Genomic DNA, 18990 nt, shown 5'->3' with positions numbered 1-18990 from the left:
CATGATTGTGCATAGGGAGTTCATGCAAGGTATGTATAAAAAGCATGAATGGAAAAAGGTGGAACAAGAGAACGTAAAATTTTATACCGGGTTTAAATGCAAATGATGATTTGATTGATTATATCTAGTCAGAAATGCTGCTAGGTTGGAAATTTTGTGTTATTTCTGATGTCACGCCAAGAGAGCTCTAATCTATAAAAATAATACGCTAATAGGCATTGTGCCAGCTCCAATGTGTGCACTCTAAATTAAGCCTGAGAGCTCTTGATGTCCAATTTTAAGATTGGCCTTGAATTTAAAATTTACCAAGTAATTATTAAGATATTGGTTGGGAAATAATCCAAAAATTAATCCAAAACCAATTACCAAACAATAGCGACACAGGGACTCCCTCAGGACCCAAAGACATGTATTTGCTGTATGTGTGTGCCGTGTTAATAGATAAATAACCATCTCCCGTGACACAAAGTTTCCTCTGTCTATGGATATTTGAGTTTAGGAGTAGAAGAAAGCAATTAATAGAACGGTATTTCATCTCACAGAAACGGGAGCAATAAATCGTAACGCCGGAGCGCAGCGCTTTGGAAGAAGGCTGTAAGGGAATAATTCCAGCACCAACCAATGGCTGAGGTCAGGCTGTAGAGCGGGGAAGAACTCTTCAGGCCACAAAGCTGCATCTCGGCAGCTGGGAGAGGTGAGCCCACTCCCAAAGAGAGTTGTGTGCTCATCTATTTTCAGTCTGCTTAGGACACAGATATTCACTCTTTACAAGCCTGGTGCTATACAGTGCTTTACCGGGGGTAATTCTGTGAAGAATTATTTTCTGAGTTTGTTTTGAGGAGATATGCGTGGCTCCTTGAGAACACCTTGCTGGCACACATAGGTTAGCTCGGTACCAGAAACCTTTTAGTCACAGGCTTACCTTCAAGCACACACTCAAATCCCATTGAAATCAGAGAGCTTTAGAAGTGTGATTAAAGCTAAGTATATGTGTAATGCTTCACTGAGAAGGGGCCACGTGCTTGGGAAGGTGTTTAATATCATGTATCACTTGAACCAGACAATCAAAACTTATGTTGGCCTTCTAAAACTATCTTAATGTGCATTTCCCATCAATGTTAAATGGATTATCCCCCAAAGTTTCATGAAAAAGGTCTAGTAGCAAAGAAGGAAACAAATTATTCAGTGAAAACTCTTGGCTAATCATTATTTTTTATAGCGAACAAATCCAGCACATTTGATCCTAATTTTCATTAAAAAAAAAAAAATCAAAGGAAAGCCATTCAGTGAAATCATATTTTACCAGCGGAAGGAATCACATTGCAATGTGATTTAGAAGCTACTATAAATCTTGCAAATTTTACATGAACTGTAAATTAGCCTGTGATAGAAAAGCAGGCCTAACCACACCAAGCAGCAGGATTTGGGGGCTGGGGCAGGTGGGGTGCATGCTGGGCAGCTGCTATTGAAACCCTGTGTTGTAAAGGGTTTATTGAGAACAAATAGCAGTGCAAGAGGAAAACGGAGCTGAGCAGAGGTCTGCCTTGCTGAGCGCCCAGTCAGCGCTGAGCCACGAGGATATTGGCAAACATTGTTAAGTGCAAAATAAAGTAATAATCTTCATAAGAATGTCCATAGGCTTCTAAACCTGTAGGGCCTTAAAAACCACAAAGTGATTGTGAATGTAGGGCTCCCAGGTTAATAGCTGGAAATCAAATGCATTAGGAAGTCCAGCCGGAAGACGCTGATAAGAAATACTCTTTGTTCCTTTGGAAATAGCAATACTTAAGATAAAAGTGGAGAACATTTTAGAGTGGCGATGAATCTAACTTCCAAATAAAACATGAAGTGAATATTGAAAAGAACAGCAGGGAAAGCACTTTTGATTTTCTTCTCGAGTTCAGTATCTGAACTTTAAAAATAATTTATATTTTGTTTGTGTTGGTAGGTCTACAGGAAAAGAAAACTTCAGGTTTCCTGGGTTTATACAGCTTATAACTAATCTGCTTTTTAAAAAATATATTTATTTTTATAAGCAATGCTCTCTAAGTTAGTGACATAAACTAAAGAAAATCTGACATTTCTACGTATGTGCTGATGGGGAGCAGAGCCAAGCCCTGTGCCCCTCATTACCTGAGCCTGTAGAGTTTTAGCTTCGGATAGTACAAAAGATGCTGTGCAGAATTATTCAGTGAGTAGCTGTACAGTCCCACTGGTGTACAGGAAAGAAGAACTGTAGGCATTGCAATGTGCTCAGAATACACCACTTGGGAACTCACCTGTCTGCCTGCTGCATTCATCGCATCGGGATGTTAGGAGCGTTCCTCAAGTATTTAGAAGAGGCACTGAAACCTCATTTACTCACAAACCCCATCAGGTTTTCAGCTCTCACCCAGGCAAACTCTGCACATCCCACTTTCAGTGACAGATAAGTTACTGCGTCTGTTGTGACAGAGGGGTACGTGAGGAGCACTGTGTATTCTGGTCTGGGTGACACAAAGCTCCATGGCTTTCTGACAGCTGCTCTGAAGACACCCTTCAGGAATTAGGCTGTAGTTAGCACATACCAAGGGGCCAAGAACTCATGCCATAAGTCCTGCACATTCAGTAGTGTTGTGAAATAGGAAAAGCTGGAAAGGAAAGAACACACAGACATCACATAGTTCAATTTCTTGCTCAAGTTTTAAAAATTATTCTCTAGAATCCAACAGGATTCATCTATGTGACTGTACATAAGTGAACATTTCCATCCCAATAAGGCTTACAGCAGACTTCGGTGCAACAGGGTAAGGGCTTCACCTCATTGAGAGGAAAGCCTCCTGGTGTACAAAAAAAATCAGGTGAGAGTAGCAGGTTGGGGTCTCAGAAGTTATTAATGAATCAGGATTCACCACATTTTAATGTAAATGTCATAATGTAGAGGGCAAAAACATTATGTCACTTAAAGGTCAGTCAGTCTTTGGCATTGTAGATAACTTTATCAAGTTATGGATGTGAAATTTGATTCAGCTGAGGCCTGTGATACCTCAGAAAATGCTTAAAAACAGCATCTTCACTATTTTGCTCTTTAAATCATTTGGCCTTTAACAAGAAAAGCTGCCAATGTTTTCAATTAAAATAGACTTCCAAAGTATCAGTAAAATAATTTAGAAGATGTGACTCTGATTTCTTGGCAGTGATTTATCACTTTCCTCAGTGTGGCGACACTCTGATGATATTACCTGCTGCAGAAATAAAACTGAAGTGGACAGTTACTGTTTCCTCTTGGTGTAAATATTTTATTTTTCTTTTTTCCTTTCATTATTTTTTCCCCCCCACTTTCTCTTCTTCTCCCCTCCCATCCCCCCCTTCAAGTAAGTTAAGAATTGTTTCCTCTGAAAAATGAACAAAATGATCTCTAGTGAGTGGTGCAAAACTGAGGCTAGGACACTGAGAAAGTGAGAGCTGCTTATTCAAGTCAGGAGCCTTTATAGCTCTTTCTTTCTCAACTGATGGAAGGAGGAAAACATACCTCTTTCAAGCTTGGCTGAATTTGAAATTATCTATTGTCATGCTTCCTCTAGCTCAGCATCCTCATGGGCTGTTCTTAGTAACATCTTCATTCTAGGATTATATAGACTATTTAATGCATATGCAGCAGACGTCTAATTGCCTTTGTTGCTGCAATCCTCGGTCATCAAGTTTCTCTCCCAAAGGCTGGCAAGCGCTCCTGGAGAAATGCTCTTTCTGCAGGAAATTCACAAACGGGGCAGACGTGAGGAGCTGGCATAGGTGTGGGGGAGGGAGGGAGGGAGGGAGAAAGCTGTGGCACCTCGGTGGGTGTGAGGCCACAGCTCGGTCCCAACCTGCTTGTGAATGGTTATTGGAAGGGAAAAGCCAGCAGACGTCTGCCCAGCCTGAGTGACAGGAGCATCTACAGGCAGAAGTAGGTCAGATAGGAGGGGAGTTGTTATTTCAAAGCTTTATGAATCTCAGATTTCTTCTGGAAGATGTTCCTTTCTTTTTCCAGATGTATTATCTGCTGGGATCAAACTGGAAGTGCAGGAGCCCTCCATTAAAGCGTGGCATCTAAAACTCAGATGCATACAACACAGGCAATTCCACTGTTTCATTTCAACTTGCTGAACCTCAGAAATTCAAGTGGAATTAGATAGGTTCCAACTAACACGAAATTATTTTCCATTTAATCTTGTATCAAATTTCCTTCAAAGCCTATCTGAATCAGATGTATGAGACGACAAAAATTTAACATGTGGGAATCAGAATTAACTTTGTTTTTCATATTCATTTCTCAGCAACTCTCACTTGTGCATTAGGTTATCTGTTTCTTCATAGCTGTGCTAACACAAGCCTTACCTGTTCTATATCACACACAGAGTGAGGGCATCATTCAGCTCGCCCTACAGCTTGACATAGCAAGTGCTGGAGGAAAAAGGTGGTTTTGCAGCAGTTCTCAGAATTCTGATTATTTAGCTATAATAAAAGCAGCTGTAAAAAGCAATACTAATATTCAAAGGCAGGGAAAGCATCACATCCTAGTTTTCTTTGTTTAACCAGCAAAAAGGGCACTACAATCTTTCCTTACTAAGACAATCCCACACAAATAACATCGAATCGCCAAGGTGGGCAAAAACCTCCACGATCATCCAGTCCAACAGTCCACCTACTACCACTACCAACACTTTCCCACTAAACCACAGAAACTATTGAAAAATATAGGTGTTCACCATCCTTCCCGTAACCTACTTTACTTCTGTCTGGTAACTAAGATACACGTATCCTTTTATTTATTTATTTTATATCAGAAGATAAAAATCTCATCACTATCAAGGGCACCTGTGAGATTGGATTGTTGAGCTGATGTGTGAAATCTGAATGCTGGAAACATCTGGCCCCGACATTGTGCATCAGACTCACTTCTGGCTATGTGACTTCTGTCCAGAGGCCAGAAAGTAACCAGAAAGTGATCAGATGAGTAAAAAAGCCCTCCTAGGACCGCATCTCCCCATGCTTACATCTACATACTCATCTCAGGAAATACACAGGATAATTGCATTTATCAGCAGGAATTGGTAGAGCAACTGGAAGCCATCAGCCCCTCTGACTTTCATATCACAAGCTTTTGTATGGACTATAGGATGCAAAATACATCTTACTTATCCCCTGCATGCCTCTCTGAAGAAGAGTATACCAACCCTACGTGCCATGCGCGGCAGGTCACAGCCATAATGCTGAGCACTCTGTTCCAGCAGCTTCAAATGTGTCTCCTCCATTACCCACTCTCCCCAGAGGGGCTGTTTGTAGCATTTGCCAAACCATATAAGTTGATGAGTACCATGATATTCTATCAGCATTTTTCAGCACTCTTACACTAGGAACAGGTGCCGTTTCTAACAGTGAAAACAGTAAGAAAGAACTTTTTTCTCATCAGCTTCAACTTTGTTAAAGCCTAATTTTTTTCCACCGCCCTTTAAGACAAAGCAATAAAAATGTTTTCCCACTGAGTTTAAGACAACCCACCAGAATCAGATTTATGATGAATTGAGCTTGCTGCAGTGAAGAAGATACATGTAATTGTTATCGTACATAGTTTGTTAATATTGTGCATATTCTTAGCCCATGACCTATATTTAACAAATATATGCAATGTGACACATGCCATCAGAAATTAGAGTTGTCATTATGAAAATATAAAGAACGTGACATACACCATTAACACGTGTCAAAAACCATTAAAATCTTTCTCCATTAAAGCCACCCAAGCACTTATAAAATGAGGAAACCCAAGCTCTTTACAAACACTCAGCTTAGCTGGTACACCTTTTATTTTGTCTGCATAAAGGCTCCCAAATAAATTCTGTGCTATGTTTACATTCACTTTCTTTGCTCAGAGCATCCATTCTTTCCTGGAGTACGTGACCAGAAGTGTGGCAGTCCAGAAGCTGGTTTTGGTAGCACTTGGCACACACTGATGGGATTTCTATAGATTAAAATGCAAAGCAAGTTGACAATGAAATGCAAAATATTTTTCAGACCTTAATCAGAAAATGCAGCAGCCCTGTTCTCCCTCTCAGTCATTCAAGAAATCTTGAACTTTACTCTTCTTCTCCAGAAAAACTGTTGATCCATTCATCCCTTTCCTCATTCTCAGCAAAAAGTAATTAATTAATTCCTGGAAGTGATAAAGGGGTTGTATCCACAACACGTGTTAGTAACACCAGTGCTATCAGAATCATCTTCACCTACAGAGGATTTTTGTTGCTAGGAAAAAGTGCAAGAAAATCATTTTTAAGTCAAAATAGCTCGCTTGGAAGAGCTGTGTTAAGATCTGAATTTTAAAGAAATTCACATTTTTGATCACTCAGGCAGTCTATCACTATTAAAGGAATAATAATACATATGGATATATATGTTATTACTTGTTATTTTGAAAATGCCCTTGTTTTAAATCCGGATGCTTTGTGGATATCACACAGCTAATCCTTAAGCCACCCTTGCAAAGCAGATGGGTAGATATCTCCATTTTATCAGGGTGAGTAAAACAAATGCCCTGTAGTCTGTCAGACCCACAGCTCAGGCCCCAAACCACACATGGGTTTTCTGGGAGGGCACAGCTCTGAATGTGACACCCATGATAACCCTCGTCCTGCCCTGTTCTCTCACATGTTACATCTTCAAAAGTTCTTCTGCAATCTTTGGAGATTATGGAAGCCATTTATGCTCTTTCCAAATCCAGGTGAGAAAACAAGAGGTTGCAATGGATGTCATCGCATTTAGGGATGCTGAGAAACTTTCTCCCATGCTCAGTCAGCATAGATGGATGTGGGAGTCCCTGAGCCTCCCCTGGGACAGGTTGGCACCAGCAGGACGGAGGAGGAAGAGAGTTGTACAGCAAAAGTGGTCCTTTCCGTAAAAAGCGGTAGAAATAGCGAGCATCTGGCCTGCTTAACTACCCAAGTGAGTGGGCAGGTAAATTGTCAGCGTCAATTTGCTTCCAGCCTTCCCTCCTATGCAGTCTGGGATGTCTCAGGAGCTGCACTCGGGAACCTCCGATCCCGAAATCTCATGCTCTACTTGTCCCCAGGGCTTGCTGCCCTTTGATTCATTAGCACAGACAGACGATTCCTTTCCGCCCCTTCTCTGCACATCCCACGCTGCAGATTCTGCTTTTGGGTGCACACAACAACCTGTCCTAGAAAGTCCTAAAGTGAAAAATGTTTGCATCACAGCTTGTTTGCTAGAAAAGTCTTATTCTCGCCTGACACATTGATCTTTTTCATACTGTTTTTGTTCCCTCGTTAGCACACACAGCTGCCTGCATTATACCATGCAGAACGTAACACACGCAGGATGTGCTTGTCAACATGTCAGGCTTGAAAACCTATGATTAAAAATTATGTTGCTCATTAGTCATCACAGATCAAACTGAGAACAATGCTCTCTGGCCAATTTGTAAACAAACATCCTGTTCAACCTGTTCCATGGTTCCTCTTTAAGGAAGAGAGTAAGAGACCAGCTCATAAATAACTAACTCCCTCATTCTGCCGGAGACACATACTCAGGGCAGCTTACTGGATGGATAAATATTCCATAATTTCATTTGCTTCAAAATTGCTTCCTACCAGTTTTGACTTCGGATATCCCTAATGCTAATAATGATTCATAAATATTTTATGGCAGGAGCTTTGTGTGTGTGTGTGTGTGTGTGTGTGTGTGTGTGTGTGAGAGAGAGAGAGAGAGAGAGAGAGAGAGATGTATGCCTGTTCTCATTGGACAGAGAATTATCATTTCAAACTATAAATTAGTATCCTGAGAAGAATGTCAAGAACATCACACTGGTCATATAAAAACCCTCAGTATGAAGACAGATACATATTTCCCTTCTGTCTGAGAAACTTTTAATATGTGAAAAGGTGTCAATATTACAAAACAAAGCATTTCCTGTAAAAACTCTGGCATGTTTTTTCCCCCTCCACAAACATTTCAGCTGTGCTGAGCATCGTGAGGTCTAGGAAGAGCTTTGAAGTTGATGGCATAATACCTGCGTGCCTGACCACTCACCCACTCACATGCAGAAGGAGCACAGACCACATACCATACCGCATGTACGAAGGTACTGGCCACATGGAAAGGCCTGATTCTTCACCTAATGTCACAGAGTGACTTGATAGCTTGTTAATTAGAAGCTGTTAGTTCTCTGAGGCACAAGGGCTGATGCTGTTGAAACAACCTCGTTTGTTGTAGTCGTTCCTGTACCCAGTGAGCATGCTGCTACAACCCTGACTTAATGTTTGATTGATTTAATGACACTAGCAAGGTACAGCAGCACAGAGCCTAGCACAAGCTGACTGGGATGAAGAAAACACTCATTTCAATTCCTGGTTGATTTTTTTTTTTTTTCTTTCAGGAGCAGTAAGTGTTATATAATCTATATCTCAATTCTCTTCTAGTTCATCAGGCAAACATCTACTCTCATTTGCATTTTAGTTTTCTCAAGCAGCACTATTTACTCAACAGACCATGATAAATCATTGACCAGATATACCTTTGTATTTTCTCCAACAACACACTGTACTTCTGCAAAGTTCCTTTCCAGCAGCACGTGACACTGCAGGCAATGTTCTCCAGGACGAGCTGAGTGCCACTGCTTGCATGCCTTGGCTCCTCACAGCTGGGCAGAGGAGAAAAAATTTCTGTCAAGTCTTGTAAAATGGTGCACTGTGTTGTTCTACTGAAAAACATCTCTGTTTCAACTCCAATGCATGTGAACTAATGTACTAGCAAGAAACTACTTACTGTTATAGCATAGTATGACTAAACGCTCCTTTTGTATTCCTGCATGTAGGCTCAAAGTGCTCCAAGCAGCATCACAGCTGAGGCACATGGCCACCAGGATGAGCAATGGTCTGATGAGCAGAGACAACTCTGTTTGAGAGGACAAAGGCCAAATTCTCCCAGATAAGCAATTGGCACTGCCATTTGTACCTTATGTGGAAGAGTTTTATGTCTCTCTGCTTAGGTACCAGCTCAGCCTGCAGGTGGGTCCATCAGAACCTCTGTGCAGTGTATTCGAAAGAAACAATCCCAGTGAAACTAGTTTTCCTATTCAGGATATCTCATGCTGTTTCTTTATCCGGGTCTCTCAAACTACACCTTCAAGCCTTGTAAGGACCAAACCAATGCTCAGCGAAGTAAGAGAATTTCTTTGTATCTGGTATACAGCCTCTGCATCTCACCTATATAGAGTGCTGATTTCTATGTTACCCTTGTCTTTACATCCTTCCATTTTTATTTTATTTTTTTTCCAGGACATTTATTCAGTCATCTGAAATTCAGATTTTATCCATCAAAGCACTCTCAGTTCTAATAATTCACAATTTTTTGTTTTCTGTTTTCAGAATCATTTCTGTTTGGCCATCCAGGAAATTAATTTATATCTCGAAAACTTTTCCTACGAAATCCCAATAGGTGCATCTCTCCTCCTTGAAAAGAAATCACAATTTCTATGAGAATATTCATTTTTTTTTTTCTAATGAGCTTTGCAGCCACTTCTTGTTTCATTAGGTCTTGCTCTAAAAGCATAATTGTCAAATTGCTAAACTACAGGAATGGTCGAGAAATGATAACATCACCGCATATTTACCATGGCCTTGTGTACTCCAAGACCCACTCCTGTGCTGAACACTATCATCAGAATTGTTGTTCATGTGCTTTAAGGCAAGTCCATACCCAAAACAACAACATCAAGCATTAGCCCATCATTAGATCCAGAGCATTCTGAGCACGCTGCCAGGCTCTAAGACAAAATTCTCTGATACAATTACATAAACAGCAGTGGCTGTGTACTAGTGATTTCAGTAAAATTAATGGTGATGCTAATCATACGAGCAAATCTGTCTTCACATGGGTCGTGCTCTTCTACTGGTCTTGACATGAGGAAGATTATTTTTTGAGGTACGTAGATAAAGACCTATTGCATCAGAACACACCAGTGGATCAGACACAAGCTATGAATGCCAATGAACTCCTCATCAAAACCAATGTATTGATGGTAGCATTGCCTACTAAGGCACTATAAGATATAGACAACTGGATCATATATAATTTACACTGTTCTCACTTGAGGAACCTGACAACCAAACAAATATAATTGATTCATGTATTGCAATATTCATTCCATTAGTTAGAATATATATCCAAAATTGAAGATGTCAATCAAATCAAATGAATGCATGTTTTCATAGAGAGCTGTGATTCCTTTTATTAAACCAAGAAAAAAATAAAAATCAATCACTGGTTTCTTACTCAGAAAGAAAGGGAGCGTGACTCCTGCAAGTGACAATAAATATATGTGTTTATTTTAGTCGTGTTAGAAAATTACTCTGGTTATTTAATGTATAAGAAAATAAGCTACTTATGATAGCAGCGTCTATAAACACTTAAAACAAATATTTTATCTGACATATAGGTACAGGAGATGGCACTGATTCTCACTCACACCAATTTTACACTCCATTGGGTTCACGAGTCTTAGCCTTGATTTACACCAGTGCAGAGCAGAGGAGATAGGAACGGACCCTGTATTTTAACTGCTGTCTTTCACATGCTGATCTGCAGCTCCCAAACCACTGGATGAATGATGTGGAGGCAAGTATTACAGGTTCCATCTGCATTTTTGTGGTAATTTACTTCTGAACCTTGGGAATAAAAACAGAGATCTGTCATCAGCAATGCACTCATTTCCTCTATTTGGAGCTCTGCCTGCTCTCGGAAAGCAGATCTGCCTTGTGCTGCATGTAAAACATGCTGTATGATGTTTTCCTCTCCAAACAAGAAAACAGGAGGGAGGGAACTTTGCTCTGAGTCCGAGACCTGAGAGCCATGGTTTGTCTGGTCCTGCGCTTGTTGCATTGCACTGACCTGGAATGGTTTCATTTTTCCACTGTGCTCATGCTACATTCTGTGCAGCACACCTACGAAAGGGGAGAGCCCACGCAGCTTTTCCCAAAGCCACAGTTTACATTACTGAGGCTATTTGAACATTTATTTGGTGCATTTTAATTTTGACCTTTCTCTGATATGCACTGCTACCTTGGACGTGTGCATGTGTACTGAGCAGCACTGGGTCCCTCCTCACATGGAGAGGAATGAAGGTATGGAGACACTAATGTGCATGCTAGAACATCATCAGAAAAATATATCATGGAAATTATATAATACATTAATACTCATTGATATTTTAACAGAAATAATTAGAATTCACATTATGATATTCTAACATATCCTCTATTCATTGAAATAAATGGAATCTAAATTCTTCTTTTACGCCACTAAACCTACAGTCAAACTGTAGGAGTGCAGCACAGTCTTCCCAAGAAAGAGATAACTGTCCCTGCCCCATCATCCCTGTCCTAAAGAGTTTCCCATTGTCATCCCCCACTCCTGGCCCCAACAAGGGATTTCAGTGATGTGGCATCACCACCGTGATGGAGAGCCTGGGAATGATGCTCTGCTTTTGTAGAAGGCAGAAATAAACACACTTGGCTGAGCATGATATGCACACAAAAGGCTATGTAATATATACCTGATCACACTGTAACTTCTCAAAATTAATACCACTTACAATTTATCCCCTGAACCTTTAACTTGCAGCAAGGGACCGTTAAACGAGCTGCAGTAGAAGTGCTCAGTATGTGAGAATTTCTCCATGCAGATTTTTACAATATCATTACCTGGTTCTCTGGACATCCATGCCAGGGAATGATACTATCGATTATTTTGGTAGATGCTAAATTAGGGTTCCTTGGTGTGCAACCTCACAGATGCCTTATGCAGGAGCCAACTGATGCCAGAAAGAGCAGAGCTCAGGCCCTGGGCTCTCTGACACTGAAGGAATTTGGGATATATGCAACAGGAACAATGGGGAGGGATGGCATTTATCAGCTGTTCAAGAGAGGAAACAGCCTTGCAGTGACTGGATAGATCCCCGGGTTGTAAACAGACAACACTCCTTGCCCATGACCTCTGAGGAATCCCTTTTGCTGGAAAAGCCTGGGTCACTGAGCGGGATGTGGCCATCCTCCTCACCCAAGGATGCCCTGCCAACTCTGCCCAGTTGCCCACAGCACCTCAACCTGAGGGCGCCAGCAGGTAGATCCCACCCAGCCATAGGTTCTTATGTCAGACACCAAATCTGCAGTGCACACATGGCAAACCGTGAGCAACAGGCACAGCTCAGCCACTCGTCACAGCACCATATGGCCGGATGTAAAACATAGGTTCATTATAATGAACTGAAATGAGTGGCTTAACTATTATAAATAATTAAACCTTCATATAGGCATAGTTACAGACATGCGCATGTCCACCTCTTAATTTTTTTATGTATATTTACACACTTGTATACAAATTGAAAGCAATAGACTTTATCCATGCTTACAAAGAGAAAGAATATAGAGCACCCACATGAACACACTTCATAGCCACAAATCCAACAGAAAAAGAAAACCTATTTTCTTGATTAATTTAAATGAACCTATATTTATAAGAAAAAGCATCTGCATCAGTCATAGTATCATAGTCTGCCTGAACACACCTTTTGCAAATAGATTTCTTCCTCAAAACTAGGAGAACGACTGCAAATCCACTCCCTGAAAACCAAACCTCTCCAGAATGGCTCTAACATGAGCCTGTCTTCTTCGTAGGCAGGCTCACAGTGATCTGCATTTCCTCTATTACTTTAAGATTTCAGGAGTCAATAACAGCACTGCTGATGAATCTCACTCTACCTTATTCCCAACCCATGTCCACGTTTACTTCACTGCATTTCTGCAACACCACAAGAACTTTCCTGTTGTATTTCCATCAAATGCCAAAGAGCAAAGAAATAAAGTCCCCAGCAAAAGATTTTAACATTTTTGTCAATACTGAATGACATTTCTAGCTATAAACCTGATATTGCTCTACTGTAAATATAGAGGAAAGGATTTGTTATGGCATAAGCTAAGACTTCACTAAAAGCAAGCAATTTCCCACCCTGCCACAGAGTCCCTGTGAGCTGCAAAGTGCTATGGCCTCATCTCCTGCTCTAGAAAAAGGGGAAAAAAAAATCTTTTGGAAAAAAGTTATAAACATCCATGCAACTCTCAGCTTCATCACCAAAAATTAATAGATGTCTTTGAATGAGGATCTAGACATTGTTTTGGGACCTCTTCTTTGATTAAAGCTGGTCAGGCTCTGCAAACATGTACACATGTGTATGCTAATATTATTGATGATCTCTCAAAAATAAGAAGTACTTGTCCTTCGTTTTCTTAGTTTATTTTCCTCTCTTTCTATTTCATCTTATGATTCAAACTCGTAACTTGAGGAGAATCTTTTTTTCTTCACTGTGGGTAGATATACCTGAGAGAAAATGTAGGATAAACACCAGGAAAACAAAGCAAAACAGAACAAAGCACATTTCATCAGGAAAGCCCATTAAGCACTTCAGTTTCCATTCTAAAACCACAGGTTCTCTTAACACTGGCAATTTCAAAGGACAGATACGATGTGATTAATCCTATCTGTGGGTGGAATAGAATAGATGGCTTCTTGAAGCCCTTCTACCTGCATTTCCTACAGTCCTGCAGATCTCAGTTCAGTGCCTCAACCACAAGGCTGAGAGACTCTTTGGAGGAACTCTTTTTCCCCTCTTATTTCACAACACCACTTCATCCCCAATAGGCACAATAAGGTTGCTGACATCTCAAGACATAACGAATTGCTGTGGGAGAGGAAATAGCCTTTTTCTTATCCATCTGTATCTAGATTGCCTGGCTTTCATCTCTAAAAAGTCAGTTTTGACCAAAATGGCTTGAGTGATAAAAATACCTGATACGTTCTTTTCTTTATGTCTCCATCTTTCTATATTTCTGGGGAGAAAAGAAAAAGGAGCACTTCCTGGGGTCAGATCAGGAAAAATTCTGGCCGCACACAGCTCCTGTCACACTCGTCTGTGTTCCTTTGCTAATTAGGAGAGAGGATGCTTGAGTCTTCTATTGGGTTCCAACTGTACAGTTACATTTCTGTAAAAAACAAAACAGGAAAGCACGAAATTGCAGCTCAGCATGCCTTTTTTTTTTTTTTCTCCTTCCCATCAGAGCTAACAACTTTCCTCCTGGCACATTTTCCATGTATCTATAGCAAGTATACCTGTTTCAAGGAGCTGCTGGCAATGGGCTAATACAGTATAATAGAGTTATCTGTTATTCCACAGCAGGTTTACAAGTGATAAAAATGATTTGTAAAGGATACCAAACAGTAGACGTCTTTCTGCTTTTGTGTGTAACATGAAAGTGGAGGGATAATTCAGGAGCACACACAGGCCTGTACATGTAGTTAATGCATTTGTAGGCTCATTTGTTCTTGGAACGCACATATAGGTATAAGACAAATCTAACAGCATAACGTGAATCAAAGGTTCTATTTGTGCTATGAACAATCAAAAATATTAAGTGAGAGTATTTCTATATGAGCATACATAAGGACAGGTATCAAGAAGTCAACTTTTTTCCTACTGAAAAGGGATGAGCAGTCAGGTTTATCCCACAGTTGCCAGTGCCCTGTGTGCTCCAGCATCAATGACTGGTCAGATGGTCCCCCATCACCAGCACCTTCCCACAGCCTCTGCATGTGTCACTGCTCTGATTTCTCCTCAGACACCAATTTTGGCTACAAGCTTGCTTTTACAAACCTGTTTCTTCTCAAAACGAAACCTAAAGTTTCTAACTCCAGAAAGAATTTTGACCTTTGTAAGGAAACTGAACAAACAACAGCTGGCTGATCAAATATACATAAGGAAGAATCTGCTGCCTGCTCTTTCATAGCTCTCTTTGTCCTGCAGTCACCATCCCGGGCTCTCTTTCCCCAGTACAACATTATAGCATATTACATTACTTGTCTGTCAGTGGCCTCCCCTGCAACATGCTGGCGGCAATGAACTGCTCCTGACTCCCAGACCACCTCTGGTTGGGACAAGCACTGAGCAAGATGCTTGCTAATCAGTAGGCTTCACATCTGTGGCACAAAAGGATGTTACCAAGAGAGATAGGAACAAGATTGAGCTAAAGCCAAGTTCAGCCACAAGCCAAGCAGTAGCACTCTGCTGTCCTGTCCTCAAAGAGTGGAGCAGGGGATGCATTTCAGAGACCCTGCTGTTTTTTAGTGATTCTGATGATTTGTGCCAGGGGTGGGGGAGGATGAAGCAATATTTGCCTCATTGCTGGGGCCTTTACTCCAGCTCTGTGAAAGATAATTTATGATGCAAGTCAACACATTAGGAAAAAAATATTTTCCATATTTCAATCCAGAACACAGTCAAGGTAATATTGAAATAACCTCAAATATTCCATACATCCACATACAACGCTGTAGTATTGCCTAGAAGTGATTATAACATGCTACAACTTAATAAAAAAAAACCTTCAAGAGTATTTCTGTGCTAACAAAGATAAAAGAGACCCGAAGGCATCACTCTGAGTTGACAGGGAGTTTTTCCACCACTTGAATCAATTTGCATTATCCCAAATTTAATGTGCTGTGTATGCACTAGTTTAGGAAACTAAATGCATCAAAATGATGAGGATATAGTAACTGACTGTATGTATGGCAACTGAGTTACCTGAACACCGGATTTCTTATTTCCAAGTAAAAATAATCTGCACGTTTATGGCTCTTAATGGCTAGATCAAATGGAAAAACATAATGCATATCCATCAGGAATTGTATGCATAGTTAATTAAGTCTGAAATAATAAATACTTGATTTCTACAGGATAGGGTAAACATCCAATTAAAATAAGATGCAGCATACACTTTTCTTTCTCATTAGTCAAAGCATAAAGCATTTTAACATTTCCTAAATAATTTACTTGTATTAAAATAAAGTGAAATGCTTAAAACATTAATAGGGTACTTTACAGTGGTGTAGTCAATAAGTTGCTATATGAAGGTAATGTAAATAATTTACAGCACTATTCAGCAGAAAGAGTCTGCAGTTCTCAGCAGAGCAGGGTCCCACGAGTGCAAGAGATCAGGCACCTGGCCAAGCAAGGCTAAAATCACAACTCAACCCTACAGAGAGTGCCAAAACCAGCCAGCAACCTCAGACCTGCAGACCCAACCTGCATGTGGTGAAGGCACCTGGTGGAGGTCCTACCACCCAAGGGCAGTGACACCACCTGCAGCAACACCTTCCTCATATCAAGCAATCCCCTTAGCTGCAGAAATTACTTGTCCCAAAGCCACGGATTTGCAACACATTTGGTCAGTTTCCACTAGCAGGTGTGGTGCTCACACTGCCCATGTGTGCTGGACTGTAACTCCTCCTAGGACTGCAGGCAAGGGCAAAATTGTCTTTTTTTTCCTAAAGCCAGATGGACACAGGTGGTTTTGGAGCTGTGAATTTGAATAATCTGGGTTACTGAAATGCCTGTTGTGTTTTGCATTTCAGTTTCAATTTGCTGTTAAGAGTCAAGGTATAGATGTTAACACTGGGCTCTCTGATGAGAAAACACATGTACTGACTACCTAAGCAGATTGCTGGATCCCGTGAATTATGGAGCACAGCACATCACCAGTGAGCTGGTAATAGGTCTGTGCAGCTACACTAAATAAACACAGTTTGCCCATGGATTGTTTTGCAGCTTAGAAGAATTTTCCCCAAAATGCTTTATTATATAGCTATAATAAATAAAAATTAATTCCATTATAAGAAATTATCAAATACTGCTTTTTATCAAGAGACAAAAGTAATATCCTCCTGAAACTTAGATTTGCAGCTCAGACAATATATAGAAACATGGCATTTGGCTGGGACAGCTTTTAAGATGTTTCAAATGTTAGAATCACTTTTCATTAAAACTGTGACAGAAACTGAGAAACTGGCATAGTGCCTTTTCTTATATGTACATTAAATCACGCATTTCACAGCAAGATTTTTACATTTTTCTGTTTATAGAAGTCGTGTACAATATCTTCTGAGTCAGAAGAAGATCCATCTGTATGAAGATATATTTGCCACGTAAGGAAGAGAGCTTTAAAAATGTACTGTCCCCAAAATCCTTCACTGCAGCGTGCTTCAACAAGCATGACTCCCCAGTGCTGCTGTCTTTAAATGAGTGATAAGAGAAATTACTGAAGGTTGACTGTGGCTTTGCCAGCCTTAGCCAAGCTGGTGTGAATGGTGAGGACACGTGAAAAAGTCTCTAGATATAGGGGGGGCAAGAAAGAGTGAGGCACTGAGGTGCCTCTTCCTTCCTGGGTCATGTATTCTCTCCTCCTTCCTACCTGCCCCCTTCTCCCAGGACTTGCTGTGCTGTAGTACCTTTTCTTTACTAGTTCTATTGTTATGAGAAGCCACTCTTATAAAGTACATTTTAAAGACTTTTTGCAATATCTTTTTGTAAACTGAGTACTACGAGCAAAGGAAAGAAATTACGACTAGACTTTAGCCCTGAAAAGACCTTTGCCTTGGGGAACAACTCAAGTTTTCATTGTTTGAAAACTGAAAAGATGATTAACTCAAACCAAAACAATCCAAACAGAAAAATTCCGCCTGTGGTCTTCAAGCAGGAGCCTGCAGCACTCCCACCTTTGGCTCAGGAGACCACCGAGACCTCTGGGGCTGAGCCTGCTCTTTCCCTCGTGACCTCACGTCGTGCACCTTTGCGGCGAGAAATGCCAGCATCAACTTCCCAAAGCACCCTGCAGTTGCACCAAAGGCAAGGAGCTGCTGCCACCACTTCTCCTTGCTGCTTTCTACAGCAATCTCATTTCGATGGTAAGGCTGGCAGAAGTCTAAATTAAATTTGGGACCTAATTTTCAACAGAATTTCAACCTCCTGAGTAAACAATAGATGGAGCCTGCCTATTAAATCATCATGTTTTAATTAAATTCTTTGCAGCTTGCAAGTTCTTTGAACTGAGCTAGGTGATAAATGCATTGTAATTTTAATAGGGTTATATTTTGCACTAAACTCACATAGAGCAGTGACACAAGATATATGCCACGTTACCACCAAATACGGCGTGGCATTCTGCTGATAACCACGCACTTGGTACATGATGGGCTGCCTTCACAGGAGGAACAAAGCCAATGTGAAGTGGGTTATTTTCTGTTATGGACTTAAAGATTCGGAAGCACATGAGCATTTGTGGAATTTGCAAAAAACAAAAAAAAAAACAACAACAAAAACCCAAACAAAAAGCAAATGAAATTTTCATATTAATGATTTAGGCTCAATGGAAACCAGAGGGAAATCAGCCTATTGATTTAAAAGGCTTTTGGATCAGGCCATTAGAGTGTTATTGACAAAATTAAATAGAATAAGTAAGAAATTCACAAAAATGAAGAAGCCAAGGATGGCTTACTTCAGTAGTACATGAAACAGCATTAGGTCTGAACAGCAGAGATCTGAAGAAAACTACTGACAATGTCATCTTTTCTTTCCTTAAACAACACTGTGAGTTAGGAAGTTGATTAAAAAAAGTAAAAGTTGTAACTTTAGAATGACCTCCAGCACCGTCACTGAATATCTCTGCTTCTTTATCGCAGCCTCTGCAAAGCTATCTTCCCATAATGCTACTGGCATCATAAAGTTTCCCAGTAGGAAATATGACACACTCTTAAAACATATGTCAGAGATTTCCAGAATTGCAAACATGGTATTTTAGATGGTGAGATTCCTTTCCTCATAAAAGCATCTTTAAATTGTCTGACAGAGAAAATTCATATCAGGAATAAAAACCTGGCCCCAGCGGAGTCAATGAGAGTTTTATGCCTGATGCGAGTGGAACCAAGATTTCATCTCCGCTTTTCCTCCGCTTAGCCCAACATGTAAGTACGTGCTGATAGTGTCAGCATCTGGCTCAGCACTGAGCAAGGGTGAGCCAAGGGGCCAGGCTCAGCCTCGAGCCCACTGCTCAGCTCCCTGGCACCACTGGATGCTGT

The sequence above is a fragment of the Meleagris gallopavo genome, chromosome 14, assembly GCF_905368555.1.
Source record: "Meleagris gallopavo chromosome 14, MGAL_WU_HG_1.1, whole genome shotgun sequence".
Lineage (NCBI taxonomy): Eukaryota > Metazoa > Chordata > Aves > Galliformes > Phasianidae > Meleagris > Meleagris gallopavo.
This window is presented reverse-complemented; position numbering follows the sequence as displayed.